The sequence below is a fragment of the Perca flavescens genome, chromosome 19 (assembly GCF_004354835.1).
Source record: "Perca flavescens isolate YP-PL-M2 chromosome 19, PFLA_1.0, whole genome shotgun sequence".
NCBI lineage: Eukaryota > Metazoa > Chordata > Actinopteri > Perciformes > Percidae > Perca > Perca flavescens.
This window is the reverse complement of record NC_041349.1, coordinates 26,413,251-26,433,332: the sequence shown is the minus strand read 5'-3', so window position 1 is coordinate 26,433,332 and position 20,082 is coordinate 26,413,251. Positions and strand designations below refer to the sequence as shown.

The following is a 20,082-nucleotide window of genomic DNA, read 5'->3' as shown; positions in this document are numbered from 1 at the left end:
TGGGTGTTCTGACTGTTTTCTTCATGATAGCTGTCATTGTTCTGTCTGTTAAAAACAGGAAACTTCAGAAAGGTACAGACATATCACTTGTTGCACATTCAGTTGTATTAAGTTTTAACATACAAATCCACTGCTAAGTAATTGGTCAGTTAACTAATCAGGCGTATGTTTTGTCACATAGCTGTTAAAGAAGAACGGCATCCTGAAAGAAACAAGGTGAAGTATTACAGTAGTTAATAATATATGTTTAACTTTGGTTTAAATCATTAACCCTGGCCAGTACAGATTCTCCACTGCCTTCTAAAAAAAGTAGTTCCAGTGTGTGAGATGTATGATACTAAATACTTTATTGATCTACAGAATGTGGGCTCTGATGATCTGAACTCTGCAGCTCTGAGGTTCCTTCCAAACACAATAAGGAACAGGAGGCCTGCATCAGAGAGAGAAGTGGAGACTCAGGTTCTTTATAGCGCCAGCAGATAGACACAAGCAGCAATAGGACTGCAACTCTCAGTGGAACTGATGCTTTATCATATTCATCTGCTGCCAGAGTCAATGGCAACATTCTTTTATTAAATAAACTTTCTGTACTCATGGTCAGTTTGCATTTCCTTCCTTGTGTTTCTTTCCGTCTCTCTCTCAGCAAAAAGTCTGTGTCTTTCTTATTGTGTCTGCCTCTGATCTCTATCTGAGAGGAACAGCAACATATCTGATGTTTGATGAGGAGGAGACAGAAAGACACAGATGATGATGAAGTCAAACTTACTCATATGGAGAGTAATGGTCTGTCGGGGGCGGGGGGGGTATGCATCTCTTCACACGAAGAGACAGCACAGTGTGGTCGGAGAACACCAGAGTGACGAGGCCAGGCTAGCAAAGTATAAAAAGAAACAAAATCATATCAACTTCTGTTTTTGCACAGATTGGAAGTATAGTAAATAAATAAATATATAACTAGCGACAGAATGAACCAGCACCCTGCAATAACAAACATGTTCTGTATGAGTTCCATCACAGGAAGTCTTCAGCCATGACCACAAACACCAAATAACTCGCTGTTTTCACTAACCAAGAGTAATGCTGCTTCGAAGCCATGTAGTACAGTTTACTGTTACCTTGTTTTAGAGTAACCCCTGGATTCTATGCAAACATATTGTGTAGTCTACATTCGACTTTAGCTTAAAGGATCCTTACTGATCCTCTTTGTATTTGTATAAATACCCAGTGTATTAAGCATAGGGCATTAAGATCACTTTTTTAAATCTAATTTTGTGGAAAGAAATTAAATATTAAAGTAAATATATTATTCTTCCAACTGTTTGGATTCAATTCTCACATGCATCTTTCTCTCAGTCTGTCTTTTTTATTATCTTTTTATTGTCCTTGATCGTAATCTGAAGATGAAAGTAAAACATATTTGAGGTTTGCTGGAGGAGGAGCCAGTGAAGGAAACTGATCTCTGTCAAATGTCCTTATAGGGAGAGTCTGCAGGGAGGTACACTGTCTTGATTCTCTATTTGTACTGACTTTTTATTTTTTATTGTCTCTATTGTACAGTATGCCAACATATTTAATGTGTATGAGAAATACAAAGGGGTCGCTTCCTGACCTGGCTGTGTTTGCATGTACATACAGTATGGACAACAACAAGTGTTGTGCCCCCACCTCGTTATTTTCCACTGTGGTTTTAACACTTTGTGTATCGGCTAAAGCGAAAGCCACAGGAAGACTGGCCTTCAGCTCTCTGCATAAAACCACAAGAATCAAAAGTCGTACCATTTTTCACACAAAAGCTTTACTGCTTTCTCTTCAAATGTAAAGATATTTGTTATAAAAAAATGCAAATCACCTTCTTCACAGATGACACTGTCCAATTTCCTCACACTCATTTTACTCTTTTACCTTCATACATCTGCACCCTGCGTGCAGAAAATATGCCTCGTGCATCCTCATACCTACACTGCCAGATGACAGTGTCATTAAACAGAGCTAGGAGTCTACGACTGGTATGTGGACAACATACTCATACACATTCTATTTGATGATTCCCAAACAGCTGAGTCATTAAAGAAACAAACTCACTGGATGGTAGGGTAGGAGCTATAAGCAACAATGGTTTCTTCCTGGAAGATATATAAATGACTGCAGTACACCTTCTGGCCAGCAGTGGCAGCATTGAGCACAGAGCTGCTGAGCAGCACTCCAGCTGGTGAAGGAAGAGGAGGAAGAAATCCAGTGCCATCTTGAATTTTACATGGTTTATACAGACTTTAATGGCAGAAACTTCTGTCACCAGAGACTTTACAGCCACTTAATTTAATTTCTTTATGCCAGTCCTTAGGGCCACTTCTAATGTCATGTCATGGTGAAACAATGTTTGGAGAGTTACTATCTCCCTTGTTACCAGAACCAATGTGATTTTGTGATAATGTTCCAGTATTTATGTAAAATGTACATCTGTTAATGATGACTTCCTATTTTTTCTTTATTGTTCTTTTCAAAATCTTCCTGTCACTTTGCCCATTGGACACAGATGACTGTGGGACAGAGTGGAGCAGTGAGTGAGGTACACATCACTTGTTTCACAGGAGGATACAGCAGTGGTGTCTGAGCACGCTTTTAAAGTTGATAATGTGTCTAAAAATATAAATTAACCACTGGCCTAGATTCTGTCATGTAGAGAAAGAAAAAAACCAGCAGGCAACAAATAGCAACGGTAAAGTCTCAACCACAGGAAGACTAGTGATCACACATAACCACACACATCAAAAGCCTAGCAGTTTTTATAAGATCAAGAATGATGCTACCTTAATGAGTTTCCAGTATTTACCAACCCCTTCTGACACTGTTTCAACATCAATACTTGATTTCAGACTTGTGGAAAGCTACAAACTCACACATGCACAACCAGATATGAGAGCATTTACTGTGTGCATCTTAAAAGAACAAAGAAGACAATGAAGTTGCATTTTGGCAATCTGAGAGCTACACAGTGAATGAATCGGGGCCCGCCCACTGAGTCACCTTTGCAAGTCCAGACAGACAGACAGACATGTTTAGAGTACAGTCTTTACCCACAAGTTTCCCCAACAAAAGCGGCTACCTTCCTCCAAGCAACTTTTCCTGTTGCTCCGCCAGCTTGGTCGGAGTCTCCAGGTATCCCAGCATGCTTTGTGCAGCGAAATATTTGCTTCCCATAGATAATGAGTGATAATAAGCATCACAGATCAACCGCTGCAGTTGTAGGCTGATACGTATGGTGGCCGACGGGCAAACATTCTGCAACTTAATGAAATAGACAAAACACAAGCAAATTGAGAAAACCTCTTCATTAATTTGACAACACATGCACAGCATTTAGCAAACGCTCTGCAAATACACACAACACAACCAGAAATACAGAGCCCTCTAGCGTGCAGTGGTGGGAAGCGAGGTGACCCCTTCTGAACAAAAAACACCACAGTGGACACGCACCGTGAGTGTTAATTTGGTCGCCAGTCAGATCGTGTACAGTGGGCATACAGCCATTAGTGACTTGCTGCTTCACTTAATAGGAAATGACCTCAAGAATAACTTGGTCTGGTGTCTGATGAGGCGATAATTTGTTGTCAAAGACTCCACCTCTGAAGTTGAGAGCAGCCTTCCTGGAGCACAGTCAGACATCACAGAGCTGTGATCATACGCACCACGATGAAACGGAGCCTGATAACAGCTTTAATTCTCTGCAGCATCAGTAAGTACTGACAATAATTTTCTCTCAACTTGATAACTTCCAGCATTAAAACTTATTTATATTTATTAAGAGGTATTGTTTACCTTCCTATAACAAGTCTCTGCGGTTTGTTTCAGGCTGGATCTCTGTCTCAGGTTCTGAGTCTCACACTGAGACTGTGGAGGGTCGGCCGGGTGGAGAAGTCACACTCACATGCTCTAAACCGTCCAGCCGAGATGCTATAACACTCTGGTTGAGAGTGGTCAACAGAACCAAGGCCAGCTTTATCTCCGCGATGTTCAACTCTATAGCAACACCTTTTTACAGTGATGGAATTCAAAATGGAAGATTCAACATGAGTACCAACATCTCCACTCTCTTTCTCCAAATCAAACATGTGGATGTATCTGACTCTGGACTGTATTTATGTGGATTTTACATCGGAGGACCTTTTCATTTCAGCGCAATACACTTCAATGTTAATGGTAAGATCATACAAATCCTGTGTTCTGTATTGTTTTTATATATGCTAATATCATAATTGGCAAAAAAAGAGGACATTTTGAAACAAGACAATGATACCATTTTCAACGTAAAATCAGACATGAATTTATCTTGATTTTGTTAAAAGGCAGTGATGATTCTCATGATGACGCTGACAGGAAGTCTGAAAGTAAGATTCTCTTTCACATTTCTTTAGTTGTGCAGAGTGACTGCTAGTCCTTTTAAGATAAAACAATGTGTCTATCCTAACTTTGGCTAATGTTCTCACAGTTCTCAAACCCATAAATGAAAAACAGTCATAAATGTATTTCTATATTTGCTAATTTATTAATTGCACAAAAAGAACACCTGCGGCTATTTGAAAAGATTCCAAATAAGAGAGTCAAGTAAAATCAAAAGTAAATGTATCTTATTTTGTGAAAAGGCAGCGATGAATCTTATGATGACGACAGGAAGTCTGAAAGTAAGATTTAACAAAAGATTTAATGTTCTCACAGTTCCTGAGCCATTAAATGAAAACAGAGTAATTCTATTCTCTTTCTTTCAGCAGAGTCTGATGGAACAGCAAAGCTGATGAGTTTGATCCTGGGAGCTCTGACTGTTGTCCTCTTAATGGTCAACATTGGTCTGGTTGTTACAATCAGGAAACTTCAGAAAGGTACTTCCTGAAAGCTATTCTTTCTATCTTGTTTTCTTCACTACTTCTCTAAAATTGTGTGAATATGTTGAAAGAAAAATGTTTGCTGAATAAGAGCAAAGTAACGATGAATAATGATTGTCAGTGACCTGATTGGACGTTTTGTCTCTTTCATTCAGCTGCCAATGAAGAACAGAATCCACAACAGCCTGAGGTGAATCAACTTTTATTATTTACTTTTATTTGTTTTATCAATTTAAAATTGTATTAGTCATTATTTTGTTCAAGATAAGGGAGTGTAAATATTCTCTTTGACAGAACCGGGCCTCTGAAGAGCTGAACTACGCAGCTGTGGCTTTCCGTCCAAAAACAAGAAAAACAAGAGAAGTGGAGCCCAATGTTGTGTATGCTTCTACTAGATAGACTCAGGATGAAACCAGAGAAGAGGTTCAGAATAAAACTGATGCTTTATCATATTCATCTGCAGATGGTGGACAGGAGGACTGACCATCACTTTGTCAAAAGAAGGACAAAAGACAACCTTCTTCATAGTGCAGAGTTTGAATTTTAATCTCTTTTAAAGATGCACACCAATACAGAAAGAAGATTTTGTAAATGCTGACTTGATAGCAGTGCGTCTATGCTGGTATGGGGAATACAATTCAAGAGAGTCCAGTTTCACATTGGATTTCAAAAGAAAATTAACTACTCCCTTTTCTTTTTTCTTCTCTTTCAATAATTGTCTCTGTTAAACTCTGACACTGTTTCATCGGTAGTTCCACTTCCCCTCGTTCACTTCCCCTCAGATAATACAAAGCAGCATAAGTCACAAGGAGGCTGTTTCTGTTAATGTCATGCACCTCATTGGAAAGTACTGCATGCTGCATTACTTGTAAGAAAGGTGCTATAATATCACGAGACACGCGGTTCAACCCAACCCAGTGTTTGCTGTACAGGACCCCTTCTCTCGGTAGGAAGATTCATAACCCTTCTAGCACCCACATTCATTCTATTGAACTGGAAACAGACACCACCTCCCACTTTCACTACATTGATCAAAAATGTTATGCAGCACCTAAAACTGGAAGAACTCACATATACATTGCGTGGCTCCGTTGAAACATTGAGACTTGGCAACCCTTCATTGATCTAGTAGAAGCTAGGCAACACATACTGTATCCCCTTGGCTCCTACCTTAACTCTTAGCTCTGAGAACCACCTGAGGTCTGATGTCAATAAGTATATGGAGCAGCTTTTTACTTATAATCTAATCTGATTATCTACAGTACAGAGGGCTATTTCACAAAACCAAGATAAGGGATTAAGCCGGGATTTCCCAGTTATCCTGGCTCAATTTAGCCTTAACTCGGTTTCACAAAAGCGGAGGTACCTAAATTACCATGGAGATTTATTCTGTACAGCTAGCCTGCTCCTGACCAGGCTAACAGCCAGGGTTTATTAATCCTGGAGCCTTTTCTGTTCACTCAGCAGTGGTTTTCCCTTATTGTTATCAGCCTGCATTAAAATACAACAGGTGCATATTGCAGTTTAAGTACTGTTATTATTTAAAATTGTGACCATTATTTTTTTACAATTATTCATGTGACTTTGTTACGGTTATATTGCTGTATGAAGACTGCTGTTCATATTGTTTTAAGTTTGGTGTATTACGGCAGTTGTTGAGATATTTAAAAAAGGCTGATAAAGTTGCCAAATGTGTTTTAAATGAAGTCAGCTACTAAGGGCACTATATATAAAGTGCTTTACATGTGTGTTTCTATAGTGGACCAATGCACCTTAAATTATTTTAGTTGATACATTTTTTTTGTATTCTTTAATAACTATAATTTGGGATGATTGTACAATTTTTAGAACATATCCTAATTTTAAAATTTAACAAAAATTATAGACTTAGTTCACTGGACCAGTAACTATCTAGTGTTGTAGGCTACTGTACATTTATGTAACAACAGGGAGGGGAAACCCCAGTGGCTTTTGACCATATTTTGCTGGGGGTAAATAACTGATGCATATACTCTGTTACATTCATGTTTACAATGTGCATGAAATTTATCACTTAATTATCTTTATAGTTTCCTGATTTTAGATTCCAATTTCTTCAGTGTCTTTCTTTTCTATGTCCATATATACGAGGGAACAAAGCATATAATATGTAGAGAAGGAAACTTGTCCTATATAAAAAAAATGTGTGGCAGATAATAGTGGACCGACTGAATGATATACAATAAATATACATTTATGAACTACTGCTCTTAACTGAATACATTCAATGAGTCATTTGCAAAAACAAACAGTTGTACACTTTGCTTTAAAAGCGAGCAGTGGAAGTTAATATGACTTTTATATTTTAGCCCATGAGAGAGAGGGGGAGAAACAGAGTGAAAGAGATACTTATACATCATGTTCTAGCGTTGCAGAAAATTGATCTTCATGGTAAACTTCCTGAGTAAAATGATCTTCTGCTCACTTTTTAGGCAAAGAGTACAACATTTAATTTGTGCAAATGATTAGTAGCCTAATCCTTGAATGGTATGATTATGACGGTTTCAATTCAGAGCAGTTATGGTATATTGTTTGGCTACATACGCATTCAGTCGGTCCATGATCGTCTGCTAGGCTTTCTCTCCTGTTTCATAACAGCGGTCGTGTTTCTTTTTTTACAAATAATTTGTGTTTCACATTATCATACTTCCATAAGAAGCTGCTGCTCACTCTGTATAAAGTATGAACAATGCGTATTCTCCATTTTAGCATCAGTAAATCTGTTATCGACCTTGCGGTCTGTTAAGGAAAGCCGTGATTGCGCATCTATCCAAATTACTTCAGCCTGGCTCGACCTAGTCGCTCCTCCTCAGCCTGGCTTGGCCTTCGTGAAATGCACCAAGCAGGCTGCACAGATTAGACTAGGTCAAGCCTCGCTTTATCAGTTATCCTGGATTTATAAATTCTGCTTTTGTGAAACAGCCCCCAGGTTGTGTTTGTATCTGTGTATGTTAATGTTTTTGTAGAACTGTCTCTGTAATATTCTATAGAATTTGTATGCAATGTTTGCTTTCTAAAATACTAATAAATAGACATTTACAAAAAAAGGAAAGTGAAATACAAATGTTACTTATAAAACTTATTAGTTATTAGAGTATTACTGCTTCATACAAATCATGATTAATACATCATTTCAATGAGGCTTGGTAATCGGCTGCATGAGATTCTGATTTAAAGATGAAAAGAGTTTAACTTCTGAGAGCAAACAATTATCTCTAATTCTACGATCAGTTGCATGACAAGATGCAGCAATGCTGATGTTGCTATTAGACAAAACACTTTGCTACCTGCAGGCAATGAATGCCATTTTCTTTCATTGTTTTCTTTTCATTGGAAGTCCTGTAAAAAAAAATCTCATATTGTAATAAAGATTCTAAACTTAGCACAAAAAGTAAGGAAATTTGTGTTTGGTAGATTATTTCTCTGTGGTAACAATGCTTTTTGGCAATAAATCTTATACCGTTGGAAAGCCTGTTTAGTTCCCTTTCAAATGGTGCCCCATTTGTAAGGAACATGCATTTGTGGGATAAGCAGCAGCGCTGAGTATGTGGGTTGCGCCCATGAAAAATTTGCCAAATCTTCTCTGCCATTGCCCTTCACCGTCAGGCCCGTTTGCTCTGGTGTCGGCAACACATGCACTGGAACCTGAACATGTGGAGGAACGTTATGTTCAGTGATGAGTCCAGATTCTGCCTACAGCAGTTGGATCACAGGGTCAAAGTGTGGAGAAGACGCGGAGAACGCTCTGCTGATTGCTGCACCGATAACACCTTTTGGTGGAGGCAGTGTGATGGTGTGGGGCAACATCACAGGGCTTGTCATCGTTGGAGGCAATCTCAATGCAGAGAGATATAGAGATGAGATTCTGCAACCAGTGGCAATCCCATATCTCCACAGTCTGGGACCGAACTTTATCCTCCAAGATGACAACGCTCACCCCCACAGGGATGGGTTTATCAGAGACTCCAGAATGTGGGAGTGGAGAGGATGGAATGGCCTGCCAGCAGTCCTGACCTCAACCCCATTGAACACTTGTGGGATCAGCTTGGGCGTGCCGTTTGTGCCAGAGTGACCAACACAACCACGTTGGCTGACTTGCGACAAATGCTGGTTGAAGAATGGGATGCCATCCCACAGCAGTGTGTGACCAGGCTGGTGACCAGCATGAGGAGGAGGTGCCAGGCTGTTGTGGCTGTGTATGGTTCTAAACACACGCTAAGGAGGCTCTTTTTTGTGAAATTAATAAATTGTTAAATTGCCATTATGTCTTGTTTCTTCAAACTTTAATCATCCAATTCACCAAACACCAAAAGAGTCAATGGCAGAATAAGCTGTTTGGCATTGGCAGAGAAGATTTGGCAAATTTTTCATGGGCGCAACCCACATACTCAGCGCTGCTGCTCATCCCACAAATGCATGTTCATTACAAATGGGGCACCATTTGAAAGGGAACTAAACAGGCATTCCAACGGTATAAGATTTATTGCCAAAAAACATAGTTACCACAGAGAAATAATCTACCAAACACAAATGTCCTTACTTTTTGTGTTAAGTTTATTATACTCATGCAAATTGTCAACTTTTTATTCTGCTCTCCAGCCAACATCTCTCTTACACAGTGTGTTTGTGACCTTAATCTGAGAGAAAAGGTGATGATTGGTGGTTGATGGAGGGGACTCTCCAGAGTTTCTTATACTGAGAGTTATGTCTCTTATACTGAGTTCCACACAAACCGCACCCCCCCACCCCCAGCTGAGGACCTCAACACCAGGATGCAACAGCCTGCACCCTGCAGCCGCCGACGCCGGAAAAACAACAACGACACCGTGCCACCCGAAACCCACCCCCCTAGGCAAGAGGATGCCAGGTCCCTCCAGCCCAACGCTTGTAGCAAAAGCCCCCCGAGCATGGAATTTTGTAGTTATGTAGTACTTAATTTTGAAGGAGCTTTACCTTGATAACAGCTTTACTTCTCTGTAGCTTCAGTAAGTACTGACACTTGGTTATTCTCAGCACCAAATCATGAGACATCGCACCAGAATTTCAAGTTTCAAATAAGAACTGAATTATTGTTGTCGTTGCAGTAAGTGCTGCATTGTACGCTCAGGGAGAACTCTTCCTGTTGCTGTTTGTTTCAGGCTGGATCACACTGTGGAGGTCCAGTCTGGTGGAAACCACTTTTCCACTGTGTATCTTAACCATCTCTTTAAAAAACAGCCTAATTCTGTCATTTGTCTTATAGAGGAGTCTGATGGAATGACAAACCTCATAAGTTTGATCCTGGGTGTTCTGACTGTTCTCCCCACTATAGACATCATTGTTCTCGCTGTTAAAATCAGGAAACTTCAGACAGGTACACCTGATCTATAATTTGATGCACATGATGGATAAATCCAAAGCAAAGTATACGGTCATTAATATTAAACTAATGAAACTTTTGTCTTTTTTCCCCTTCAGTTGTGAAAGAAAAACTGCAGCCAGAAAGAAACAACGTGAACCCAGCATTAACTTATATAAACTGTGTTATGGTTTTAAAAGATGCTCAACCAGAAGATATCTTGTCAGGAAAGAGAACATGTATCCTTCCTGCAAGTTAGAAAATGGTTATTTAAAACTAAAATATAACCACTGTAGGATGCAGCAATTTGAGTTATGTTAATGAGCATTTGTCATAAAATGTGCCCTATGTCCCAATGGTGTTTGAACAACCTAGGTATAATTTTTGTAGTTTTTATTCATAGTTTTAATTTAACAACAAATTGTTTGGAAAACAATCGATTATTTTACAAAAATAGTTCTCCAAAATGGGTTTCTGTAAACAGTTTATGCGAAAAATAGGCTATGCAGTTTATGAATCGGTCTTCATTTCAGACAACGGTCAGTTTGAAAAGATCTTCATGACTTTTTGAGAGGCATTTGCATAAAGTAGCCTGGATTCAATTTTATGCAAATGAGGAGTGGGCAACTCAACGCCCCACTTCTTCAAAGTCCCTGCGACGTTGCACGTTGTTTTTGTATTGATATCATACAAACCCCTTCATGAAAATGTGTTGAGGTAATACTCTGTAATAAAGTGGAGGGCCAATTGACTGACCAATCACCATCGCTCTCTTAAAAACACATCCCCTTGTCAAGTTTCCACTTAAAGCTAAATTGTGTAAGAATTACTCCCATCTAGCATTGAGATCATATACTCTCTCGCCACGCAGTACTGCAGCTACGGTAGCCTTCACGCTTCAAAAAGCAAAGGTGTACAAAAGTTACATGTTAAAGTTCATGCATTCTCTTAATACATCCATGAGTTCATGTCGGAGAGTGGCGCGGACAACACGAGCGGGCACGCGCGCCACCCGACGGAAAGGCGAGAGAAAGAAAAGGACACTGCAGCGGTCCAGAGGATAATTATCTAGTTGGGATTAGGTGTGGACCTCCAAAGCAGCTCCAATGTTCACTCTTTTTCCAGTCTCTGGCTCTTTTCAATATCGGTTTTCTTTTTCTGGGCGAAGAAGAAAAAAAATTTGGATTTTGAATACGTGTGGTCCTCCAGGTTTCCTTCTTCAAACTTGCCGGGGCCGGGAAGAGACGATACCCATTAGCAACAGCTGTGAGTCGAAAACGCGAAAGGCGGAGCAGTATAGTCTGTATGTCCCTTAGCCAGCTAACGTATTTCAAGATGGCTCATCATTATGGAGCGTCTACCCCAGTTCATGCAAGCGCAAATGTAAAATTCCAAGCTAATAGGAATACTTGAAATTGATGCTGGTGGTCAATATTCATGAAAAAGGACAAGTTTGTGAAGGGCAATACAGATTTTGATAATGAACAACTACAAACGTTACACACTGGGGCTTTAAATTAGCACAAATTGTAACTGAATTTTCTGAAAATGTGTGCACACTCCCATCCACTAATGTTAATATAAGTGAACGGGGAGTCATTAAGTCACATGCTTCATGCACATAATTCATTAGCAGAGTTGGTTTCCAGTGGACTAAGTGGCATTTTGTTATTATTGATACACCATCTTTTTCCATTTCAGCCAAGCATAAAAATATTTTCATGTTTACAACTGCTATCATTTTAAGCAACTGAAAGGGTTCAGAGATCTAAGAAAAAGGCATGTTTGATAGATTTGTACATCAACAGGAAAACTCCATTTAAACACAAAGATGCAGAGTGAATGAACCCTTTACCAACATCAGATCATAACTTGACCCATGAAAACCTTTAGAATGAACCCAAACACTATCCAGAGATTGCAGCATGCACCCAATGACAAAGATATAACGTGTTATCATAAGAGTCTCCAAGAACCAAACGTTCTGAGCCTAATTATGTGCAAAGGCCTTGTATTGGCAGGTTGGTGTGAGCGGCAAGATGAAAAGCAAAAGACACCCCGCCTCTCTAAACTCCTTTATAAGAGCTCAGCGGTACAAACTATCTTTGCAGTGACACGTTGAACACACAATGAGGAACTTCACCTTGATAACAGCTTTACTTCTCTGCAGCCTCAGTAAGTACTGACACTCCAGAGCACCAAATTATGTAACAAATAACCCACCAGAATTTCAACTTTCAAATAAGAACTGAATTATTGTTGTCATTGCATTAATACAGTAAGTGCTACATTATACCCTCAGGGATGAATCTCTTTCTGTCTCTGCTGCTTGTTTCAAGCTGGATCTCTGTCTCAGCTTCTGAGTCTCACACTGTGGAGGTCCAGTCTGGTGGAGACGTCACTCTGATGTGCTCCAATATTTCCAGGACTCCAACTATAACAGAATGGTTCAGAGTGATCAACAGAAAGAAGCCCAGCTGTGTCTCCTTCATGAACCCAAATGCTAGCAATGCTTCCTTCTGTGGTGGATTTCAAAATAGATTTGAGATGAGTTCCAATATCTGTACTATCTTTCTTAAAATCAAGAGAGTGGATTTATCTGACTCTGGACTGTATTTCTGTGGAATTAACATAGACAAACATACAGTCCTTATCAATGCAACATATCTAAAAGTTCAAGGTAAGATTGTAAATCTCTTTTTCTCATCATATTATGTCGTATGAAAACAGCATTAAGACGAACAAATCAATGTGTGTCAAATTATTTCCTTCATACTGTATATGTTTTAAAGATAACAGATGATCTGATGGGAAATACTGAAAGTAAGGTTCTCCTTTTTCGCTGTGCAAGTAACCACAGAGCCAGTTATTTCAATCTCAACCATCTCTTTTAAAAACAGACGGCCATTCTACCATTAACCTAGAGGATTATGATGGAATAACAAACGTCATGATTGTGATCCTGGGTGTTTTCCTCAATATAGTCATCATTGTTCTGGCTGTTAAAATCAGGAAACTTCAGACAGGTACAGTTGATCTATAATATGATGCACATGATGGATAAATCCAATGCAAAGTATATGGTCAGTAATAATAAACTGATGAGACTTTTGTCTTTTTTTTCCCATTTAGCTGTGAATGAAGAACAGCAGCCAGAAAGAAACAAGGTGAACCCAGCATTAACTTATATAAACTGTGTGTTATGGTTTTAAAGATGCTCAACCAGAAGATATCTTGTCATGAGAAAGAACATAAAGCCTTCCCACCAGTTAGAAAATGGTTTTAAAACTATTGAGGCCATTTGAGTTCGTCATATAATGTGGCCTACAGTATGTCCTAAAGTAGTTTGAACAACTTCGGCATATTCATTTAACTGAGTTTTTCTTAGTTTTAATTTAAATTGTGCAACACAGCTGGGATTCTACTCCTAAGCATGTTTGTTCTTAAGCCTGGTTCAGACGGCAGGATAATTAGGCCAATTTTAGCCCCGATTTACCCCTCCCGACAATCCTAAAGATGCTCCGATTATCGTAAAATAATCTGATCAGATATTCCTGCCATATGTGGTATGTTAAGACTGCTCTCGTCTGCTCGGAAGGACGTCGGGACCGCTCCGATCTCAAATCGGGGATATCCAACATGTTGGATTTTTTTGGCCCAATTTCTCCTCGTGTGTGGTGTCCCCCGGGGACAAACGAGCACACCGCCTGTGTAAAATAGATAAAGTCGATGGGCATAACTACATCCACAACTGCAGTCCACCAGAGTACATGGAAACGAATATATGAACGTTTATTTTCTCGGTAATTAATCTGTATAATAGGTAACGACATTTCTGAGAAAAACCTAATCACCTCCATATCATGATGTAGCAAGTAGCCTATAGTCCATGCTTGCGTTGTCTTCTTTGACCATCGCCTTTTCTTTTGATAACGTTTTTTTTCGGTTAAAAGCAAACTACAAACTATTGCCACTGCATCCTCTTCGTCCACAATGATTGTTTACTCTGAAGTCACGTTTGATCTCGAGGGATTTTGCGAGATTTCCCGTCTGACCTGGGAATGCTTGGGAGTCAAATCGGTTTGTGTGTGATGTGTTGATTTTGCCGTGTGCTGCGCACCACACACTGTACGACCAAAACTGTTAGACCCGTGATTTTTCATCACCGTGTGTGGGGTCTCTCAGGATTGGAAAATCGGCCGACAATTTTAAAATCGTCCCTTGTGAAGCAGGTTTTAGCTAAGCTGTGGTTAACACTCATTTTAGTTTAAACAATTCCTTTGTGAAAGTACTGTACAAAGACATTTTATGGATTTTTGGCAAACTCAGCTACAGTGTGTGTGTGATTCAGTGTGTGACTCTGAATATTCTGATTTACAGGATCTGGGCTCAGATGAACTGAACTACACAGCTCTAAATTTCCAGGCGAAACCCATAAGAACCCGCAGTCCTGCATCAGAGAGAGAGCTGGAGCCACATGTTGTGTATGCTGCCACCAGATAGACTCAGGAAACATCTGGAACTGCAGCTCAGAGTGAAACTGATGCTTCATTATGTTAATCTGATGTGTGGATGGTGTGTGGGAGGAGTCTACTGCCAAAAAATAAATTTAGAATAACGTTTGTTTGTTGTTTCTGTCTCTCTCTGGGTCATAGTGTTCATCTTTCTTATTTTGTCTGAGAGGAAAAAGATCATGTTTAATGTGTGATGGAGGAAGAGGCAGAAAGGACACTGATGGCTGCCAGACTTCGTTATAGGGTGAGTAAAATGGTGTGATGGTGTGTGGAGGGAGAAATACACATCACTTGTCTGACAGGAAGAGACAGCAGTGTGGTCTGAGAACAACTGAGGTAAAGATCATGAGGTCTTTGAATCAACGCTCTATGGAGAGTGAAAAGGAAAGCAGTGAAACTAGCCTACTTGTTTCACACACAAAAATAAACTAGCTGAACAATTGCTCAAATCGCTCATCCCTTTACATAAACTCCCTCGCAGGCCTTGGTCAATAATAATAATAATAATAATAATAATAATAATAATAATAATAATAATAATACACTAATGAAACCTTTGTCTTTTTTCCATTGAGCTGTAAATGAAGAAGTGCAGCCAGAAAGAAAGAAGGTGAACCCAGCATTAAAGGTGCCGTATGAGTCATACTATACGTCCTATGTCTAAATGGTGTTTGAACAACCTACGTTTAATTTTTGTAGTTCTTTTCATATTTTTAAATTTAAATTGTGCAACACAGCTGGTATTCTATTAAAAATCATGTTTGCTTTTAGCTAAACTAAAACTGCTAAAAAACTATTCCTTTGTGAAAATACAAACAAATCAACCAATTTTATGGATTTTTGGCGAACTCAGCTACAGTGTGTGTGACTCTGAATACTCTGATTTACAGGATCTGGGCTCAGATGAACTGAACTACGCAGCTCTAAATTTCCAGGCGAAACCCAAAAGAAGCCGCAGGCCTGCATCAGAGAGAGAGCTGGAGCCACATGTTGTGTATGCTGCCACCAGATAGACTCAGGAAACATCTGGAACTGCAGCTCAGAGTAACACTGATGCGTCATTAGGCCATATTAATCTGCTGTTGTGTTTTTATGTGTGGGTGGCAGACGGAAGGATTCTTTGGCATAAAGTACATTTGAGATGTTTCTGTTTTTACTGGCTCATGTGTCTCTCTCTCAGTCAAATTGTCCATCTTTTTTTATTTTGTCTGAGAGGAAGAAGAACATGCTTAATGTCTGATGGACGAAGAGGGGGAAAGGACACAGATGGCTGCCAGACTTATTTATAGGGCGAGTAAAATGGTGTGATGGTGTGTGGAGGGAGGAGTGAGTGATTAACCTCACTTGTCTGACAGGAAGAGACAGCACTGTGTGGTCTGAGAACAACTGAGGTAAAGATCATTACGTGTCTGAAGTCAACACTCTGTGGAAAGTGTAAAAGGAAGCAGTGATACTAGCTTACTTGAGAGGCCTGATGCAACTGCTTCATTTTTGCCAGAGTACACTGCTCTCCATTTTATACATCAGCCATAATCTCAGCGGCGATTCAAGACCATGCTTGTTATGGTACGGGTCCATATAGGCGTTTTTTTTATTTTTAAACAGAAGGTATCGTCCCACTTTTCAGCACTGCATGCTAGTGGGTTTGCCACCACCAGTTTCTCTTCACTGACCACTGACAAGCAAAGAAAACAGGCCACACCCTCCTACAACCACGATGGCTGCACCTGATTGGACAAACGCTTCATGCTGGACTGTCTGCTCCTGAATTTTAAAACCTACCATAGTGGCGGCTCGCTTGGAAAACTATTGATTTTACAAAAATAGTTCTCTGAAATGGGTTTCTGTAAACCGTTTATGCGAAAAATAGACTATGCAGTTGATGAATCTCTTTATTTCAGATCAACAGTCAGTTTGAAAAGATTTTCTTGACTTTTTGAGAGGCATTTACATAAAGTAGCCTGGATGCAATTTTATGCAAATGAGGAGTGGGCAACTCACCCCCGTGTCTTTAAAGTCCATGCAACGTTACCAGAATGCATTGCAAGGCTACTCCCATTAAAATGAATGGGAAGCGGGGAAATGTTGCTTGACAGTGGACACGTACTATTATTCCACCAATTCATTCCCAGTCTCCTAGAGCTCAACCACTGTGCATAGTGACATGACTACAGTGGCCCCCTACCCCTGCCTTCACTGCTTCCATTTGAAAAATAGGGAGGGAGATGACTCAGAGTTAGAGCAAAAGCTTCCAAAGTATGAGAGTATTTCAGGCCAACTGGTAAAAGAGTTGTCTGTACACTCTGTCAAACTTCACTTTCACACACAGGAGTTGTTCAAGTTGTTTTTTTTCTCCTCCATGTCGCCTCCGGGGCTCCTTAAAGATGCGCCCACAGAAAAGGAAACTACAATGTAAATATAGGATTATTAATGAAACAGCGAGCTAGTCTGTACTGTGTATTAACTCTTGAGAAGGACAATGACTGTATTTGGATGTTAAACAGGCTACTTAGACTTTAATGTTTTAAACCCCACCATGCACGCAAGTTTAAACACGAGCAGCACAGCTGTGTGCCTGGCTGCTGTCAGCGCGATTCATTATTTTGGTTTTGTAATTTACAGGAAGCAGTACGCCGTCTTCACAACTCGGAGACAAATTGTAGCAGGTGCTATGAACTGCATCATTCATTAAATGAAAGCATATTCTTTAAATCTTACCCTGGCCCCGGTTCGTATAAGGTGCTGTATAAGGACATAGCTACGTTATTAGATACCGATCTTAACCGTACATTTTTTTTACAGACTAGCCTCGCCTCATAACGAGGCCGTGACCTACTATTTGCTCGGAGCTATGTCTGCAAGTCCAGATTGACATGACTCTGATAATGACGCCATTGTGTGTAAGTCACGTTTACCGTTTTATCCGGATCCTTGTTTAATTTTACTGTGACTTATGTTTTTTTTTTTTATTATTCATACCACTCTCATTTAATTGTTTTCCAGCTGCCTGTAAGACATTACAACACAGCACGCAGGAGCCTCCGGTAGAAACAACCAGATCTGGCATCGTGAGCAGAAGCTGTGAAGAGTCGGAGTCGGTCGAGAAGAAAAGGGGGTAAGATTAGATCTGTTTTTGGTTAATGTGAATATTTTTCAGGTGCATTCATAGATGCGTTGTGTCCATAGGCAGTGCATCGTGCAGTACTGATTGTCTTTATTGATTGATTATACAGCTGCTGGAAGAGAGACAGAGTGTGCTGGCTGGGGGTGAGGTGGACATTTGGAAGTGTGCCACTATAGACCTGATGATCCGAAATACAGGACAACGCGCCACAGACGTCTGCTAAATGGACCAAATTCAGACAGAATGCCGGCAGTTACCAAAAGCTCCGAGGCGGCCACGGCAGGCAGACAGTTGGCGGTGCTGTAGGATTTGGCTTCTCGTGAGCGTGGGATATTTGTTGTGTGTGTTGCATGTCTCCTATGCTTTGTACATAGTTTTTTTTCTGATTGTGTTTGTGTTAATAAAAGGTCCATCTTTGAATAAACAGCACGTTCCTGGCAAATCATTTTCCTTGGGATGACCATGACATGAATATACAACATAGCATATATGAAAAAAATATATATTTTATAAAATATATTTTTCTTTAAAAGTAGTTGTTTCATCCAATACTGAGTGAGGAAATTCAAGCCAGGCCAGACATTCGTGTCACGGTGTTGCTGCTATTCATATGCTAATTAGAGCCTTTCGCACCTCCGCAGGAGATCTCCACATATGTCATGGTTTGTTTCCGACAATATGTGGCACAGACGTCACAGGCTGTAAATTGTCGTTAATTGCTGAAAATTAAGGGGATTTCCGGGCATTTACAGGGACGGAAATTCATGCAGTGAGACTAAAGCCTACTCTGGCTCAAATGAATACGGACGGCCATCCAATTATAACGACCTCATCCACACTGTCGAAATCATTTAAATATTGAGCCATTACATTGAAAATCATATAGATAACAGGAGCCTATCATTTCTGTAGCCTACTCCACAACAACAGACTACCTGAACACCTTCCTCTCGTCTCGCGAACCACTCTCCACTCCGCTGTCTTTGGACAAATAGTCACGGCCTGAGATCAATAATGTTGTGAGACACTTTTAGTAACACTCCGAGCCTGTCAGCAGGGGCGTCTGACTGGGGAAAAAAAAAAAAGGGGACCGAGTAGCCAGGGCCCTCATGTGAGGAGGGCCCAAAAAGATGCTAGAATAAATAGCTGTGGATGTGGGGAGGGACCCATTTAAAAAAACATCACATTCAGTGATTTCATTTTAAAGTGCTTTTACTCCCATCTCCCTCTCGCTTACTATGTCTTGTGACTCTTATGACTGTGGTGACTGTCCAGATAGACTAGTATTACTAGTAAGATCAGGAATAGCAACCTTAGGCAGCTGTAGGCATTGCTAGTGTGCCAGCTTTTTTGAAATTTCCCAATCCACTGTGCAAAATGACCTCTTTCCCAGCCATTTGCAGGAGAACAGAGTGTTAAGGCCTTTACACACCGGGGACGTTTTATTTTTATGAACTATTGTTTTTGTCACGAGTACTTTCACACACACAGAATGTGAATATTACTCGGCATCAACCAATCATGTTGTGTTGTTTACTGACGAGGATAATAATACAACACAGAGGCTGCTATCTGAACCACAGAATGTACAGACGGCAAACTTTATTACCTCTTTTCAACCTAGACAAAGACCGCGTTTGCCAAAGACAGTGTTTGTTTTTACCTTTCTCAAAAAAACTAGGCCTACACTGTTTTCCAGAGGGAATTAAGTTCACCAAGTGTTTCGTCGTTATTTCACATTTTCTGTCGCTTATTCGTCACAGCCCCGGTGTGTAACGGCCTTTATTTACAGGAGTTTGATTGACCTTTTTCCCCATCCGCATCCCGCAAAGACCTGCCCTACTGATTGGCTAGTACTTGTTGTCTTCTTTACAGAATGCGGTGCGACGGAAAAAAAAGAACACTGCTCGATCGGGAGGGACAGATGATGGGAGGCTTAAGGCTGATATGGCACAATGATTGACAACATAAATACCACTTCAAATTAAAAAAGGTTGACGAGGTAATCCTTTTGGTCTATATTTCACTTTGGTTGCTCGTGACTGTAACGTTGCAGCTCTTGGAAACACAGTTATAAGATTCAGTAAGATTGTTGTTGCATTTGTTTCTTGTCCGCTTTCAACTTTGACTCAATAAAACCCATAAAACCACAGAATGTTGTCGGTCCTTCAAATTTTAATAATGTGTGTG

General features: G+C 40.1%; 1 long non-coding RNA gene across 1 annotated transcript; it reads left to right on the top strand.

The window, feature by feature from the left end:
- The first annotated feature begins 4,837 nt into the window (after positions 1-4,837).
- LOC114574017 (uncharacterized) lies at positions 4,838-5,292 on the top strand. The gene is made up of 3 exons (XR_003695010.1): positions 4,838-4,874; positions 5,033-5,067; positions 5,172-5,292. It is a non-coding gene; the product is annotated as an uncharacterized LOC114574017 (long non-coding RNA).
- Positions 5,293-20,082: the final 14,790 nt, after the last annotated feature.